The following is a 19,167-nucleotide window of genomic DNA, read 5'->3' on the forward strand; positions in this document are numbered from 1 at the left end:
ATAATAATTATTATTATTATCATTATTATTATTTTAATCTAATTAATTATAATATGAACAAAAGATTAAAGACATGTTTAATAAATACAGTAACAAACATTTTTATATTTAAAATATAGTAGAATTTTTTAATATCATGTTTTACATTTTATATGTTTGAATTGTTTACGTTGTTTTTGTTTAAAAGGAATAATAGATTTAAGAAAACAATACCACAATGATCACATCCTTTAACTAGCAAAAATCAAAATTTAATGTGTTCCTTCTTTTCTTTTTTTTCCAATGTTTTCTTTTTACGTTTTAATGTCATATACATTGAAATAAAGAATTAAATAAATAGACAAACAAATTCAACCAACAAGATGCTGCCGAATTATTATTAATATTATTATTATTAATATTATTATTATTAATAATATTTCCACTTTTACTATTTCATCATTATTATTATTATTATTATTTATTATTATTATTATTTTTTTTATTATTATTATTATTATTATTATTATTATTATTATTGCTGTTGTTGTTATTATATTCTTCTTCTTCTTTTTTTTCTTATTATTATTGCTGTTGTTATTATTGTTATTATTATTATTATTATTGCTGTTGTTGTTATTATATTATTATTCTTATTATTATTATTGCTGTTGTTGTTGTTACTATTATTATTATTATTATTGCTGTTGTTGTTATTATTATTATTGCTGTTGTTATTGTTATTATTATTAAAAGGGTAGGCAGGGCTCAGTGTAGTACGATAAGCCGGAGTACGGGTGTGATATGTTGAAAGAAGTGAGTACCGTAAAGTGAGCGGGACGGTCGTAAACAGAGAGGTATGGTGGTGTAGAAGTGTCGGATTGGAGCTAGTGTGGTAGAGCTGTTGTACAGCTGATGTGCTGGTCAGTACTCAGTGATCAGACTGAGATGAGATCAGACCCGATGCTTGAACACTATCAGTATGAAGAAGGAAATAGTACTCGCTGATCTGTGCGCTTACAGCAGAGCTGATGAGGAACGCTGAGGAACACCACTGTAGAGTCGGGCTGATTTTTTTAAAACAGCGTTGAGTGTGTGTGTGTGTGTGTGTGTGTGTGTGTGTGTGTGTGTGTGTGTGTGTGTGTGTGTGTGTGTGTGTGGAGCTGATCTGTTTACGGACTCTTCTGATCTGTTTGTTGGATGTGTGTACGGATTGATCGGATCAGCGCCAGCAGTTTGCTGCTTTCCTGAAGCTCAGTGTGAGGAGCGATTCCTTACTGAGGATCTCAAACTGTTTCCTTCCTGTGTGAAGAAACCAGAGCTGCAGTACTGAGAGAGTACAGAGTACAACCTGAGGTTAGTACAGCTTTATTTCTAATCGGATTTATCTCTTACTCCTGTCTTAAACAATACAGATGTGTAAAACTGGAGTTTCCACACTTGATGAGTTTTGGAAGCGCTGCAAGCACTCCAGATTGCAACTCTTCTGTTTCGATGTGACTGTCTCGCTTATCTAGAATTACATCCTTTTCTTGTTTATTCAGTTTAGTTTATTTAATTTAATTTCAAGTGCTTTATCTTAATAACAGCCACTGCAACATTTACATTGTAATAATAATAATAATAATAAAAATGTAATAATAATAATAACCAACAACAAGAGCATGGTAATTAATATAGTAAATTGTTCAACTATAATGGAATTATCTAAATGTAATTAATATTATTATTTGTTAGGATCGTCAAACTAACAGTGTAAATTTGAAGCAACATTAGTAATAATAATAATAATAGTAATACTAAAATGCAATGCCAATAATAAAAATAATAATAATAGTGATAATAAAATGCAATACCAATAATAATAATAATAATAATAATAATAATAATAATAATAAAATGCAATACCAATAATAATAATAATAATAATATTAATAATAATAGTAATAATAAAATGCAATACCAATAATAATAATAATAATAAAATGTAATACCAATAATAATAATAATAATAATAATTATAATAATTATAATAGTAATAATAAAATGCAATACCAATAATAATAATAATAATAATAATAATAAAATGCAATACCAACAACAACAATAATAATAATAATAATAAAATGCAATACCAACAAAAGTAATAATACTAATAATAATAATAAAATGCAATAATAATAATAATAATAATAATAGTAATAGTAATAGTAATAATAAAATGCAATACCAATAATAATAATAATAATAATAATAATAGTAATAAAATGCAATACCAATAATAATAATAATAATAATAATAATAATAATAGTAATAGTAATATTAAAATGCAATACCAGTAATAATAATAATAATAATAATAATAATAATAATAATTAATGATAATAAAATGCAATGCCAATAATAATAATAATAATAATAAAATGCAATACCAATAATAATAATAATAATAATAATAATAATAATAATAATAATAATTACCAACATCAAGAGCATGATATATTAATATAGTAAATTGTACAACTATAATAGAATTATTTAAAAGTAATTAATATTATTATTTATTAGGATCATCAAACTAACAGTTTAGTAATTAGTAATAATAGTAATAATATTAATAGTAATAATAAATGTAATACAGATAATAATAATTATTATAATAATAATAAAATGTATTACCACCAATAATAACAATTATTATTATTAATAATAATCAACAACAAGAGCATGATAATTATTATAGTAAATTGAACAACTATAATTGAATTATCTAAATGTAATCAATATTATTATTTATTAGAAAGTTAACTTCATGTTTTACAATTGATTCATCAGTTCACAAGTTTAATGTCAAACACAGTCATATACAATTTTGTATTTCTAATTCACTTCACATGCATGTCTATGGACTGTGGGAGGAAACTGGAGCTCCCGGAACATGCAAACTCCACACAGAAAGGACCCGGACTGCCCCACCTGGGGATCGAACCCAGGACCTTTTTGCTGTGAGGCGACAGTGCTACCCACTAAGTCACCATGCCGCCCAAGTGTAATTAAACAATAGTTACCTCTAATCAGCTAGTATAATATACAACAATATTATTTAGATTTTTAGAGAGCGAGAGAGCTCGGAAATAAAAACTGACATGACAAACATAAAATTAAAAGAATAATAATAATAAAAAAAAACAATAATAATGAATTAAAACATTGTGAAGGCTAATTTATTACTTCCAAATGTCCACAGTAACATTAATAACAGTAAAAGACTGAACCTTATGGCAGTATGGTGGTGCAGCAAGTGGTGTTTGTATTTTACAACTCAGTTCTGTCATATTCAATCCTAAACTCCAGTAAAATAACTTCTCTGAATTGCATCTTAGTGTGAGCGAATGAATGGGCGAAAGAGTGAGCGATTGGGTGAATGAGTGAATGCATGTGTGACCGAATGAGTAAATACATGTGTGAGTGGAAAAAAGAGTGTACGAGTAATATATCCAGGGTTGATTCCGCTGTTCTACCTTAAGAGCAGTCAGCATTTATGTATGACTGGTGAGGGACAAAAAATAAGAAGTGTGCAGAAACATTTATTACAGCACTAAAAATAGATGGAATCCGCGAAACTAGAGCATTTTAGACACCTATAAGGTGTTAGTGCTGCAGTTCTTCAGATCTTCTTTCATTGTATAAGCCATGTGCATCGTGCAATCACTTTTTTAAAGCTTTTTCCAGTCATCACTAAGAGCCACTTAATATTGATGTACGTTTTTATTTATTTATTTATTTATTTATTTATTTATTTATTTATTTATTTATTTATTTATTCTCAGAATCTTCTTTTACATGCTCAGTTCTACAACCTGTCTAACCCAGAAAAAAGCAATAATTCCCAATGCTTTAAAAGATAGTTTTTCTTTTGTGTGTTTGGGTGGTGCAGTAGTAAATTACGGTAGCTCACTATCGCTGGGATCCAGGGTTTGAATCACCAGTGCCAAGACCCTCTGATGAATTGGCATCCTGTCTGGGGTGTGTTACTGCCTTGTGCCTAGTGATTTCAGTGAAACCGAACCCACTGTGACCCTGGCAGTGATATAACATGAAAATTAACTAAATAATAAAGGTTATCTTTTTTGTTTTTGGAAGTCTGCTATACACATTATACAATGTACACTGATCAGCCATAACATTAAAACCACCTCCTCGTTTTTACACTCACTGTCTATTTTATCAGCTCCACTTACCATATAGACGCACTTTGTAGTTCTACAATTACTGACTGTAGCCCTGTTCTTCAATGGTCAGGACCCCCACAGGACCACCACAGAGCAGGTATTATTTAGGTGGTGGATCATTCTCAGCACAGCAGTGACACTGACATGGCGGTGGTGTGTTAGTGTGTGTTGTGCTGGTATGAGTGGATCAGACACAGCAGCACTGCTGGAGTTTTTAAATACCGTGTCCACTCACTGTCCACTCTATTAGACACTCCTACCTAGTTGGTCCATCTTGTAGATGTAAAGTCAGAGACGATCGCTCATCTATTGCTGCTGTTTGAGTTGGTCATCTTCTAGACCTTCATCAGTGCCTACGGTGTGCTGTTGGCTGGATATATTTTTGGTTGGTGGACTATTCTCAGTCCAGAAGTGACAGTGAGATGTTTAAAAACTCCATCAGCGCTGCTGTGTCTGATCCACTCATACCAGCACAACACACACTAACACACCACCACCATGTCAGTGTCACTGCAGTGCTGAGAATGACCCACCACCCAAATAACACCTGCTCTTTAGTGGTCCTGGGAGAGTCCTGACCATTAAAGAACAGCATGAAAGGAGGCTAACAAAGCATGCAGAGAAACAGATGGACTACAGTCAGTAATTGTAGAACTACAAAGTGCTTCTATATGGTAAGTGGAGCTGATTAAATGGACAGTGGGTGGAGGTGGTTTTAATGTTATGGCTGATCGGTATACATGACAATGAACGTCCCTGCAAACATTTTAAAATGATACATTTGGTTTTGAAATGGGATCCAGTGTCAGTTTAATATGTAAAGCAGGTGTGAATAATGATTTTGACTACTGGTTCTATTGAGCAGTAATTATGTTACGTCGTCACACCCCTAGTCAGGAATACAAGCCAGCAGGCTGGTTTGACTCTCGGCAAAGCTGTCAGAAGATGAAAAGGTGAGGTATCAGCTTCTTTACAAGCTCTGTGCTTAAACTAGCGTCTGTCTCACCTTTAAGAATGGCCAAAAAAACTCTGCCAGAATTATAAATATAAATAAAATCATTTCAATGTGAGTGTAGAAACGTTTCCAGCCTAAATGAGCTCAGTGTCTGCAAAAGTCTGCAAAAAATCTGACCACTGCAATTCAATTTCTGCAAGCAATGCATGAGCACTTCCTCCTTTATTTTTGAATTTAAACACTTAGAAAGGGAAGCAGGCACTCGTGCATCGTGAATTCCGCTAGCACACCACCAGTGAGAGCCGGGTTTGAATGGCTGAAGCCCTGCACTAATTCTAAAAAAAAAAAAAAAAACACAGTGAACAAATGAGTAATTGTCAAATAAAAAAAAAAAAAGCCAAACAGTGATGGTCTATGACGGTCTATTTGTGTTAAAATAAATTTTCGAACTTATTCGAAAGCTAACCCATGCCCCCTCCAACACGTGGGCAGCATGCCGTATGCATCTTATCAGCCACACATTGACTAGTGTTGTGCCACCTAGCGTTGTGTACGGTGTGACTCACCCTAAGAGCACTCTTTCCTCATCTCTGTGCAGGCGCCTCTAATCAGCCAGCAGAGGTCGTAATTGCACCAGTCTGACAGAGACAGATCGTTGTTCATGTGGCCGCTCAGCCTCAGCCGGCAAGGCAGAGCTGAGATTCGATACGATGTATTCAAGATCCCAGGTCTGGTTGCAGCGTGTGTTTTTACCTCTGCGCCACAGGAGCGGCCAGATTTATGTTTATTTTTAAAACATATAAGCACGGGGTAAAATACAGTAGCCCACTTCTGCTGATATCCAATGTTTAAATCTTATCGGTGCTATCGGCAGTCTGGCGTCTACACAGACATCATTATGTCTGATTGAGGGGGGTCAGGCGGTCAGGAAGGAAATCTTGCGGAAAAACTGTACCAGATCAGGGATGTGGACCAGAACGATTTACTGTGTAGATGCCTAAAAAGAGCTCATACACTTTCCTACTTATTTAACAGAATTTCAGAAAAAGAATCATAAAAACTCATATTATTTACTTTAATTATATTAGTTTACATCTTTATTTTACAACCCCAAATCAGAAAAAGTTGGGACAGCATGGATAACGCAAATAATATAAAAACACAGAGTTTTTTACATTTACTTTGACTTTTATTTGATTGCAGACAGGATGAACCTGAGATATTTCATGTTTTATCTGCTCAACTTCATTTCATTTATTAATAAACATCCATTCCTGCATTTCAAGCCTGCAACACATTTTAAAAAAGTTGGGACAGTAAAGCATTTACCACTTTGTAATGTTGCCATTCCTTTTCACCACACTTAAAAGACGTTTTGACACAGATGAGACCAAGTGATTTAGTGTTTCAGCTTTTATTTTGTCCCATTCTTCCTGCAAACACGTCTTAAGATGTGCAACAGTACAGGGTCGTCATTGTCACATTTTTCATTTAAAAATTCTCCACACATTCTCTATTGGGGACAGGTCAGGACTGCAAGCAGGCCAGTCCAGTACCTGTACCCTCTTCTTCCACAGCCATGCCTTTGTAATGTGAATGTGTGCAGCATGTGGTTTTGCGTTGTCCTGTTGAAAAATGCATGGATGTCCCTGGTAAAGATGACGTCTTGAAGGCAGCATATGTTGCTCTAAGATCTCAATGTACTTTTCTGCATTAATGCTGCCATCACAGAAGTGTAAATGACCTTTGCCAAGGGCACTGACACACCCCCATACCATGACAGACCTGGAATGTTGATTCATCTGTCCACAATACACGTTTCCACTGTGTGATGGTCCATCCTAGATGCATCAGAGCTCAGAGAAATAGACGCTTCTTCTGGACATGATTAACATAAGGCTTCTTTTTTTGCACAGTAAAGTGTTAAGTGACATTTGTGCATGTAACTCTGTATTGTAGTGCTTGACAAAGGTTTGCCAAAGTAATCCCTCACCCATGTGGTTATATCAGCTATTGTTGAGTGGCGGTTCTTGATGCAGTGCCGTCTGAGGGATCGAAGATCACGAGCATTCAGCTTAAGCTTGTGCCCTTGGCCTTTATGCACTGAAATTCCTCCTGTTTAATTGTTTAATGATATTATGCACTGTAGAGGGAGAAATATGCAAATCTCGTCCAATCTTTCTTTGAGGTACATTGGTTTTTAAACATTTCAATTATTTTCTCACACATTTGTTGACAAACTGGAGATCCTCTGATCATCTTTGCTCATCAAACTGCGTTTGTACCAAACCATGATTACAATCACCTGTTGACATCACCTGTTTGGAATCACATTATTATTATTTTTTTTGCCTCATTACTAACCCTAAATTGCCCCCGTTACAACTTTGTTTGGAATGTGTTGCAGGCTGAAATGCAGGAATGGAGGTATATTTACAAATGAAATGAAGTTGAGCAGATAAAACATGAAATATCTTGGGTTCAAATTGTCTGCAATCAAATAAAAGTCAAAGTAAATGTAAGGAACACTGCATTTTTATTTTATTTGCATTTTCCATACTGTCCCAACCTTTTCTGATTTAAGGTTGTACTTTCATCTAAGGTCCTGATGTGTCTGCTTACACGGGTTACAATCGTGGGAGAGGAATTATATAAACTTCCGGAGTCGGTTCACCAGCCGTTCCCTAGTGCTGAATGACTGACTGAACAGTGAAACAGTTCCAAACACAAGCCAAACATTGTTTCGGCTTTATCTGAGCACTTTGTTAATCTCAGTTTGAACAAAGCTGGTCTTTTGTTTGAAGAACTTTTTTCACATGAATTTGAATGAAGCTGATATGTTGAAGCTAAGCTAATTAGCTCAGTTTGAGTGGTGCTGACTTTTGCATCTGTGAGAATGAGTTAAGGTCTGGATTCATACTTCACTGTTCCTAAAGTAAACAGATGAAAAGATGCTGTATAAGGAGAATGCAAGATTTAACTCGGCCCAAGACAACTCATCTCTCTCCCTCATACACACACACACAACTGAACAAACAACACACGCAGTAGAGACCCCAGAATAGTACCAGAACACCTAGCAAAAAACTTAGTCACAGCTCAGTGTTGCATCATCACGCTGGTGCTACAATATGTGAGCTCTATTCTTTCCACAAGACCTGTTATACTTCTCTGTCTACTTTTTTTACTTCACTGTTACCTGAACCCTTGTTATTAAGGGTGGCACGGTGGCTAAGTGGGTAGCACTGTTGCCTCACAGCAAGAAGGTCCGGGTCCTTTCTGTGTAGTTTGCATGTTCTCCCCGTGTCTGCGTGGTGTGCTCCAGTTTCCTCCCCAAGTCCAAAGACATGCAGGTGAGGTGAATTGGAGATACAAAATTGTCCATGACTGTGTTTGATATTAAACTTGTGAACTGATGAATCTTGTGTAATGAGTAACTACCGTTACTGTCATGAATGTAACCAAAGTGTAAAACATGACGTTAAAATCCTAATAAACAAACAAACCCTTGTTATTACGCTAATTGTGTGTTCTACATTTGTATGTCCTAATCTCTGTTAATGTACGTTTGACAGATTCAGAGTGATTAATTAAATTTTTTTTTTTTTTTGACCGCTCCTGTATTTAGGGATCGTCACAGCAGATCACTGTACCTAATTTTTGCATTTTCCCCCAATTTTTTTCCTCCCCAATCTAGTCGTATCCAATTACCCGATTACATTACGCTTCCTCTCTACTGATGCTGATCCCCACGTCTGATTGAGGTGAGTGAGACGGTCACACACGTGTGCAGTAGCCGACTGCGAGTTCATATGTGGATCAGCTTTGTGTATGGAAAGCCACACCCTGACTCTGTGCAGGCACCATCAACCAGCCAGCAGAGGTCGTAGTTGCATCAGTTTTGACATCCCTCTCCAGCTTGTCCCACCCTGTATGAACAACAAGCTAATCGTCGTTCATATAGCCGCCCAGCCCATCCCGATTCGAACCGATGAGTTTGAGTCAGCTCTGGTTTGTTTTTACCCAAACACCAGTTTTTACCCAAACACCATTTCTGACTCCATCCATATTTTATCTGGGCTTGGGATAGCACCCCCCACCCCTTCCTTGACCGTCAAATATCACTGCTGATATTTGAATTTGTTTCTGTTGATGAATGGGGTAGGTAGGAAGTAGGAATATGTTACGAAGTGTTCAGAGCTTAGTGTAGGTCATAAATGGCCAATACATACATTTATATTTATGGCATTTAGCAGACACTAAATGTAAGTGACTTTCAATTGTGACTTAATGAAATTTTGGCAAATTTAAAGATTCAGGGCCTTGCTCAGAAGGTCCTGGGTTTATTTCCCAGGTGGAGCAGTCTGGGTCCTTTCTGTCTACGTGGGTTTCCTCCAGGAGCTCCGGTTTCCTCCCACAGTCCAAAGATGTGCAAGTGAGGTAAATCAGAGATACAAAATTGTCCATGACTGTTTGACATAGACTTGAACGGATTAATCTTGTGTAACCAGTAATGACCTGTCCTGTCATGAATGTAACCAAAGTGTGTAGAACATGACATTAAATCCTAATAAATACATTAAGGGCCTTGCTAAGGGTCAATTAAGTGGTGATGTGGCTTGAACCAGCAACCTTATGATCACTTGTCCGATACCTTATCCAATGAGCTACCACTGTCATACAGTGAGTCATCGAGTGTAGGAGGTTTAATAACGTCTTTCCTAACATAAATGATAAGATAAATATGCAACAGTTTAATTACATTTATTGCATTGTTAAAAAGCAAAAACATTTTATAAATGACGTTGTTAGTGTTGCTTTAACCCTTTGATGCACAAGCCATGTTTTCTAATGCACAACATGGGTCAAAAATGACCCATATTCATCCATTCAAGAATATTTTCTTTTGTACATTTGTCAGTTATTCATGTATTTGCTGTCTTAGCTAATAAAAGCTATCTATACTAGAATATGTAAACAGCTAGCAAGCAAATAATATTGGACATATACAAGATTCATGAGCCTAATCTTTGGTTGTCTTTCAAAAGATCAGTAAATATGTTTTTGACTACAAACACTTACAAATGTCAGTAGTTTCTGTCAAATTCCATAGTAAATACATAAGGGTCATTTTTGACCCATGTTGTGCATTAGAAGAGTAGTGATACAAAAATGATTTTTATTAAAAAAGCAAAAAATATAAAACTGGAATAAGGATTTGTGATGATCAAAAACAAGTTAATTGAAAAATTCATGGAAGCTTGAATGACGAAATTAATTTATTGCAAAGATATAGAAAATAAAAACTTAGTTGGGTCACTTTTGACCCAGGTTGTGCATCAAAGGGTTAAGGTAGCAACAGTTTTGTAAAAAAAACACTGAACCTGGTGGAGGTATTGCAGTGTGATTATGCAGAAACACACACGGTTCTGACTATATAGAGTAATTAAAGTTAATATGCAGACTAATCAGCACATTATAAAATTGGTAGGTTCAGCTTCCATCCAGACAATGATGAATATTTATGAGCAATAAAGGAAATAAATCATAAAAATAATAAAAATGTGAGATGATAGCTAAGTAGTAAAGACACAGTACTAATGCGTTCCAAGGGGCCGTACTTAGGCCATAGTAAATGACTATCAGTTTAACAACTATCGATTTAATAACTATCTGTTTAATGACTATCAGTTTAATAAATAATAGTTTAATGACTATTGGTTTCGTGACCATCAGCTTAATGACTTAGTTGAATCAGTGTGTGTTTGTGTGTGTGTTTGTGTGTGTGTGTGTGTGTAGTTGCTGGACTGAGACTTTTCAGCTCTTGGTGACTGTTTCTGTGGTTCCACATTATTGACTTGCTCAGTCAATAACCTTGGCAACTGCAGCTGAACATGCCGTAAGATAACTCCAGATACTGAATACTCCCCTTTCCTGCTTGAGTTCAGCTCGGTCTGAACCTGAACTTGAGAGAAATCATGGACGAGTGGTGAAGTCTGTGTGGATGAGTGAGCTGTGTAAAATAAGAGATGTGTGAATCTCTCAGTTCAAGATGATACGATACAAAATATTGCACTTATTGTTTAATTTCAACATAGATCTGGTTTGAATAAGCGTTTGTGGTTGTATTCACTCGAAGGGGCATTTGTGGTAGCTGGTAAACCACAAAATTCAATTTAATTTCTTGATTGTACAATGCTAGAGGTTTGACACAGAAGTCTAGCATTTTTACATAATAATTGAGGCATGTCCATTTCCTCTTGTTGCATTGTCAACAAATGACAGGAAAGACCGCAGACAACCGCATGCCCCTTCCAACACCAGTGAAGCCACCAAGATCTTGGTATAATAATAATAATAATACATTTTATTTATATAGCGCTTTTCAAGATACTCAAAGACGCTTTACATAAGACAAATAATCAAAACAAATACGTACATACACCATACAAATCATAGTACAAAATCAAAATAGTACATCAACATCAAGAATAATTAAGATAAAAACAAAGAGAGCAGCATAAGACAGTTCATTAAAAATTAGCTAAATTATGAGAGAGAACAACAAATATAGAACAATTTCTTAAAATTAGACAGAAACAGGACAGATTTACATGCAATCAGGAAACTGAAAACTTTACAAGTTTTAGGATCTAGGACTTCACATTTCTGTCGTGATCTAAGTATAAAAACTATTAAAAAGAATAGCAAAAATAAAAGCATTTATTTCGTGTTGTTACAAGTTAAATGCCATATTGAATAGATGAGTTTTGAGAAGTGACTTGAATTTGGACAGGTCAGGACAATCTCGTAGGTGTTTGGGGAGAGCATTCCATAAAGATGGAGCAGCTATGGAAAAGGCCCTGTCACCCCAGGTCCGGTGCTTGGTCCTAGAGGGTATGGACAGTAGGTTAGCCTCAGAAGAGCGAAGGCTACGGGAGGGAATGTGCTGATGGAGCAGGTCGGTGAGGTAGGATGGGGCCTGATTATGGAGAGCTTTGTGAGTGAATAGAAGAATTTTGAATTGAATGCGTTGAGCAACGGGAAGCCAATGAAGTTTTTGTAGAACAGGTGTAATATGATCACGGGAGCGAGTATGAGTAAGGAGGCGAGCAGCTGAATTCTGGATATACTGAAGTTTTTTTAGGATTTTGTTAGATGTACCATAAAGGATGCTATTGCAATAATCAATTCTGGATGTAATAAAAGCATGAATCAAGGTTTCGGCGGCAGAAAAGGAGAGTGATGGACGTAGACGTGCTATGTTTTTTAGATGAAAGAAAGCAGTTTTGGTGATGTGATTTACATGGCGGTCAAAAGAGAGGTTGCTATCAAAAATTACACCAAGATTTCGGATGTTAGAAGACGGAGACAAAGTGTCATTATCAATGGTAATTTGAAAATTTTTTGTGGTTTTTGCCAGGGATGTAGGACCTACAATGATCATATCTGATTTTTCACAGTTTAATTTGAGGAAATTAGCTTTCATCCACAATTTCATTTCAGTGATGCAATTTGTCAGAGTGGAGTGAAGTTCAGTATTAATGGATTTGGAGGAGATGTAAAGCTGAATATCATCAGCATAGCAGTGGAAATGTAAACCATGCCGACGTATGATGTCACCAAGGGGGAGCATATAAAGAATAAACAAAAGGGGACCTAACACTGAGCCTTGGGGAACGCCTTGGGACAGTGGAGCAATGGCAGAACTACAATTGTTGATATTAACAAACTGTTGTCTGTTTACGAGATATGACCTTAACCACAAAAGGGCAGTACCAGTGATGTTGACAGAGGATTCAAGGCGGGACAGAAGAATGGAGTGATTAATGGTGTCAAAAGCTGCAGTAAGATCAAGGAGGACGAGAATATTAATTTGTCCAGAGTCTGAGGAAAGAAGAAGGTCATTTGTGACTTTGAGGAGGGCTGACTCAGTGCTGTGCTGGGGGCGGAAACCAGACTGAAATGATTCAAATAGATTATTGGAATTTAGGTGATCTTTTGAGATCACCAGCAAGCTGTAGAACACGCTAGTGCTGGACAGTATATCGCAAATATCGATATATTCATTATTACTTTTTTACACGATACTGCTAATGACCATATTCGTTACGTCGAGTATGCCTAGGATACACAGGTTACCATTTGAGAACCTTTAAGACAACACAAAAGCGCTGTGCTGCACGCTTTCTTTCACACATGAGCGATAAAAACAATTTAGAGGGCCGCTCAGGTGGCGCAGCGGTAAAAACACACACTGGAACCAGAGCTGGGATCTCGAATGTGTCGTATCGAATCTCAGCTCTGCCTGCCGTCTAAGGCTGAGCAGCCACATGAACAACGTTTGGCCTCTATGTATTGTAATTAAACATGGGTGGCGTGGTGGCTCACTGGGTAGCACTGTCGCCTCACAGCAAGAAGGTCCTGGGTTCGATTCCCAGGTGGAGCTGTTCGGGTCCTTTCTGTGTGGAGTTTGCATTTTCTCCCCGTGTCTACGTGGGTTTTCTCCAGGAGCTCCGGTTTCCTCCCACAGTCCAAAGACATGCAAGTGAGGTGAATTGGAGATACAAAATTGACTGTGTTTGACATTTAAAGACTTAAACTGATGAATCTTGTGTAACCAGTAATTACCTGTCCTGTCATGAATGTAACCAAAGAGTGTAAAACATGACGGTAAAATCTTAATAAATAATTAAAATAAATTGTAATTAAACATGATATTGCTGCAAAAGACAAAGAAGATGGTAGCTGGCTTCAGGAGAGCAAAGAGAGATCACTCTCAGCTCAGCATCAACTACTCCTTTGTGGAGATCAAGTTTCCTTGTGTACACTTAGCGGAGAACCTCTCCTGCCCATGAACACCAGCTCCATAGCCGAGAAAGCCCATCTCTACTTCCTGCGGAAACTAAGAAGAACTCTAAGAGGAACTATAGAGAGCATCCTGAGCAGCTGCATCACTGTCTGATTTGGGATTTGCACTGTCTCTGTCCGCAAGACTCTCCAGCGTATAGTGAGGACAGCTGAATTGATCGACGGGGTCTCTGTTACATCTCTGACAGACATTTATACCACACTCTGCATCCATAAAGCCTTCAGCATTGTTGAGGACTCATCACACTCCTCGCACAAACTCTTTATTCTCCTGTGGTCTGGAAGAAGGTACCACAGCATTCGGTCCTTCACTGCTAGATTGTGCAACAGCTTTTTTTTTCCACAAGCCATTAGACTCCTCACCTCACAGAATCTGAACTGTCGGACGCACACACACACTCACTGCCAGCTTACTGGCCAACATCACACCTGTCTTTTGGTCCTGTAGTGTTTTACGAGGGTTCTTCAAAAAGAACTTCCACAATTTTCTTAACTCTGTTTATTAAGAATTTCAAAAACAAATGACGTCACTTTTCCACATGGTCTTTTTAATGCCGTCAGCAAAAAATTTTTTTGGTTGAGTGTGTAGCCACTGATGCACCGCTGCTTTCACATCATCACATGGAAATCTTCTTCCTCTTGAAGCTTCTTTGAGAGGTCCAAAAAGGTGAAAATCAGATGGTACTACAGTACTTCTCCCACCCTCACCGTGTCCAACAAAAATATAAAAGTGCGGAAACTTTTTGAAGATCCCTCGTAGTTCTGTCCCTTCAGATTTTTTTCCGCTAAAATGTACCTTATACTTATTGTAAGTCTTTGTATTCATTACACTGATTTTATCTGCACTGTGCATATTGTTTAGTATACACACTTTTCACTCTGTTCCTGGAGGCAGAGATGGGGACTTGAGTCTGTGACGTAAGTCGCACACACAGCGACTTCAGACTCGATTCGAACTCTTTTCAAATGAATCGGACTCAACTTTATGACTCGCAAAAAAATGACTTGTAAACAAACAAGTCCCTAGCGTCACCATGTGTTAACATTAGTTACGTTTGACAACTGTATATTTATATTTATATATAAAATTACTATTATTATAAATATTCGGCTCTCTAATAACGCTCCGGCCGTCTTAACCCGCAACGCACGCAATTGGTAAGTGTTACAGCCAGCTTCCAGCGTAGTGATGAAGCATCGCTCCCTACCCCCTACACAGTTTGAAGTTCACTTCATTTAAACATTTTTGTTACCTTTGGATTGGAATCTCACTTGAAATGGTGGAATACCCTACGTAGTGCACTTCACAGGAACAACTGGGTGAATGGAACGCTCCTACAGAATTGGCGCTAATGGTTGAAAGAACCGCTTTCTGAACCAATCAGACCTTCTGATTTTAATTTTTAGTAAGAAATGCTGTTATTTGCATTTATTCAGTTTGCGTCACACAGATGATTGTCAATGAAACGCTTGATTGGCTTTCTAACGAGTTCGTGTTTTACTTCACAACCGGGAAAAGTTTGGAGGTTTTTAATTATAAGCACTTTTACAAAATAACAGATTATATTTCTAATGGGGCAAACACACGGTTATAAATTTAATAGCATCTGGAACAACATAAGCTAAGGTAAGCAGTGGTTATGATTTTTTTGCCGTGTTTTGGATTTTGGCCGCTCTGCCGTAATTTATCATACGCTTTTGTTGAAAACAAAACGTATCAGTTTAAGCTGACTAGGAAAGTAAAGGCACTTAGTAAAATGGCAAAATACAGTTGCTGATCTGTTGTTGTGTTTTATCTGAACTTACAGGTTATTTGTTTATTTCTACACTACGTTTCCAATATATGTTTTGTGTAGATTATATTGACTCGTGACTTGACTCAGACTCTAGTCTAAAGACTTGTGACTTGACTCGAACTCGTTTTTGTTACTTGTGAACATCTCTGCCTGGAGGAACGTTATTTTGTTTCAGTGTGTACTTGTACATAGCTGAAATGACAATAAAGCCTCTTGAACCTGAAATGTATCAATTCAAAAACAAAAGCCGCTTCCTCTAGCAGCCAAACAATACTAAAATATACTTACAGTTGCTGACCACTTACATAGTAGGTCCATACTAATACTGGTTAGAACCCACTGTGTTCTTAAGACATCTGCAGTTGTTCGTGTTGTAAATTCCAATAACTGGTGGAATTTTTCCAGATTTTTAGTACGTTTACATGATTACGTCACCTTATTTGTGCAGATTTTCAGCTGCACAATTATGCTGCAAATCTCCTGTTCCATCCCAAAGATGCTCTATTGGATTCTGATCTGGTGACTGGGAAGGCCATTAAAGCACGCTGAACTCATGCTCATGGTCACCCAATTGTAATGCATCATAATGCTAGAAGCCATCAGTATAGTGGTACATTGTGGCCATAAAGGGACACACACGATCAGCAACAATACTTAAAGTTGCTCGATTGATATTACAAGGGATCTTCAAAAAGTTTCCGCACTTTTATATTTTAGTAATTGGTTGTGTCTGAGAGACTGAAAAGAGAGCTTATAGTCCGGATTTAGCGCCATCTGATTTCCACCTTTTTGGAACGCTTAAAGAAGCTTTAAGGGGAAGAAGATTTTCATGTGATGATGTGAAAGCAGCGGTTCATCAGTGACTACATGCTCAACTATTGATGAGATTAAAATGGTACGATGCTGGGAAAATGCATCGGAAAAGGAAGGTGACCATGTAGAAAAGTGATGTCATTTGTTTTTGAAAATCTTAATGAATAGATTTTTAAAAAGTGTGGAAACTTTTTGAAAAACCTTCGTAGAAAGGCCCAATATGAGACACAAAATATCCTCTAATTACTGAATATCAGGATCAGTACCACGTATTGCAGAAATGTATGTGGGCCTCTTCCTAATTATTAAGTTCAAATGTTTCTGTCACACTCATTCTTAACAGGTGTATACAATCAATTTCTTCCACCTTTCCTCTTCCAGCATCCATGGTGACATTGTGTAGCAAGTTTTAAGTGGAGGACGTGGCTCCAGTGACCAACACCAGGCCCTGATCTCAACCACACTTTAAAAATAAACTGGAACATTGATTGTAAGACAGCCTTGTCCTCCATAAGTGCCTGACCTCATAAATAATCTTTTGACAGAACAGGCACAAGTTTCCACAGACAATTCCAAAATGTTAACATTTTTAGCTCGTGGGCAGATTTCCACATACTTATGTATTATATCTTTTTCTTACTGGCTCAGTCCAAATACTGGTGATTTTGCAGATACAGTATTTATGTTAAGAGGCCTGAAGTGAGGACAGCATGACCTCAGTAATGTTCACAACTGTTTTCACTGTCTGCTTGTGGTCTGAGATTTCCTCCTAAATTTCCCTCTGAGACATAGCTGCATCTACTCAGCAACATCTTGCTCAAGGCATTTTTCGTGAGTGAGCATATACACCGATCAGTCATAACATTAAAACCACCTCCTGGTTTCTGCACACACTGTCCATTTTATCAGCTCCACTTACCATATAGAAGCACTTTGTAGTTCTACAGTTTCTTTGCATGCTTTGTTAACCCCTTTTCATGCTGTTCTTTAATGGGCAGGACCCCCTCAGAGCAGGTATTATTTAGGTGGTGAATCATTCTTGGCACTGCAGTTACAATGACATGGTGGTGGTGTGTTAGTGTGTGTTGTGCTGGTATGAGTGGATCAGACACAGCAGCGCTGCTGGAGTTTTTAAATACCATGTCCACTCACTGTCCACTCTATTAGACACTCCTACCTAGTTGGTCCACCTTGTAGATGTAAAGTCATAGACGAGCACTCCTCTATTGCTGCTGTTTGAGTTGGTCATCTTCTAGACCTTCATCAGTGGTCACAGGACGCTGCCCACGGAGCGCTGTTGGCTGGATATTTTTGGTTGGTATACTATTCTCAGTCCAGCAGTGACAGTGAGGTGTTTAAAAACTCCAGCAGCATTGCTGTGTCCTATCCACTCATACCAGCACAACACACACTAACACACCACCACCATGTCAGTGTCACTGCAGTGCTGAGAATGATCCACCACCCAAATAATACCTGCTCTGTTGTGGTCCTGTGGGGGTCCTGACCATTGAAGAACAGCATGAAAGGGGGCTAACAAAGCATGCAGAGAAACAAATGGACTACAGTCAGTAATTGTGGAGCTACAAAGTGCTTCTATATGGTAAGTGGAGCTGATCAAATGGAGTATAGAAACAAGGAGGTGGTTGTTATGTTATGGCTGATCAGTGTATGTGTAGCAGCTATGCATCTAAACAGATGGCTATGCATCTAAGGGGGGAGGGGGGCAGATGGCCAAGGCCCTGCTAAGAATTGGCATCTTGTCTGAGGTATGTTACTGCATTGTGGCCTGACGGCAAAGAGGTCCTAGTGGAACAGTCCAGGTCTTTTCTATGTGGAGTTTTCATGTTCTCCCCGTGTCTGTGTGGGTTTCCTCCGGGAGCTCTGGTTTCCTCCCCCAGTCCAAAGACATGCAAGTGAGGTGAATTGAAGAGACAAAATTGTCCATGACTGTGTTTGATATTGAAGACTTGAACTGATGAATTTTGTGTAACCAGTAACTTGCTTTCCTGTCATAAATGTAACCAGTGTGTAAAACATGACGTTAAAACCCTAATAAATGAATGAATAAAATAAATAAATACTGCAAATTCTGGGGAAGCCAGACCCATTCTGGGCCTGATCAAAAAGAATAAAGCAGTGGTAAAACATGAACACCTATAGTACAGCACTATGGTGGCACATTGGTCTGTTACACTAGTCCAGATCTCAGCGGTGCTGGTGCTGTCAGCTGGCCTGGTGCACAGACATGATTGTCTATGCCTGGGGGGTTCAGGGTTGTGGCATGTCCAGCATTATCAGCAAACACTAGACGCAAGGCAGGAATTTTCTGGACAGGGCGCTAAGCCACGCCGGGCTTTGGCCATTGACACCCCCCACACCCAGTAAATTGTAAATGAGCCAGCAGATATGCACTGTTGATAAGGCAGGTCAGAATTCAACCAGACTGATTTGCATCAACAGGAGGGCTACGATCATTTATAATATTCTCTTTTAACAACTGTGGTGAGGAAGAAAAAA

At 37.6% G+C, this 19,167-nt stretch overlaps 1 protein-coding gene across 5 annotated transcripts in view; it reads left to right on the forward strand.

Annotated features, from left to right (window-relative positions):
• Positions 1-915: 915 nt before the first annotated feature.
• dipk2ab (divergent protein kinase domain 2Ab) overlaps positions 916-19,167 on the forward strand; it is a 168,771-nt gene continuing 150,519 nt past the window's right edge. For 3 of the 5 annotated variants that reach the window (XM_062991139.1, XM_062991136.1, XM_062991140.1), the window contains exons 1-3: positions 916-1,335; positions 8,865-8,931; positions 9,522-9,607. The gene's annotated coding sequence lies outside the window, so the exon portion shown is untranslated. The remainder of the gene's footprint in view (positions 1,336-8,864; positions 8,932-9,521; positions 9,608-19,167) is intronic. The other 2 variants (XM_062991137.1, XM_062991138.1) reach the window with 2 other exon arrangements.

The sequence above is a fragment of the Trichomycterus rosablanca genome, chromosome 3, assembly GCF_030014385.1.
Source record: "Trichomycterus rosablanca isolate fTriRos1 chromosome 3, fTriRos1.hap1, whole genome shotgun sequence".
NCBI classification, from domain to species: domain Eukaryota; kingdom Metazoa; phylum Chordata; class Actinopteri; order Siluriformes; family Trichomycteridae; genus Trichomycterus; species Trichomycterus rosablanca.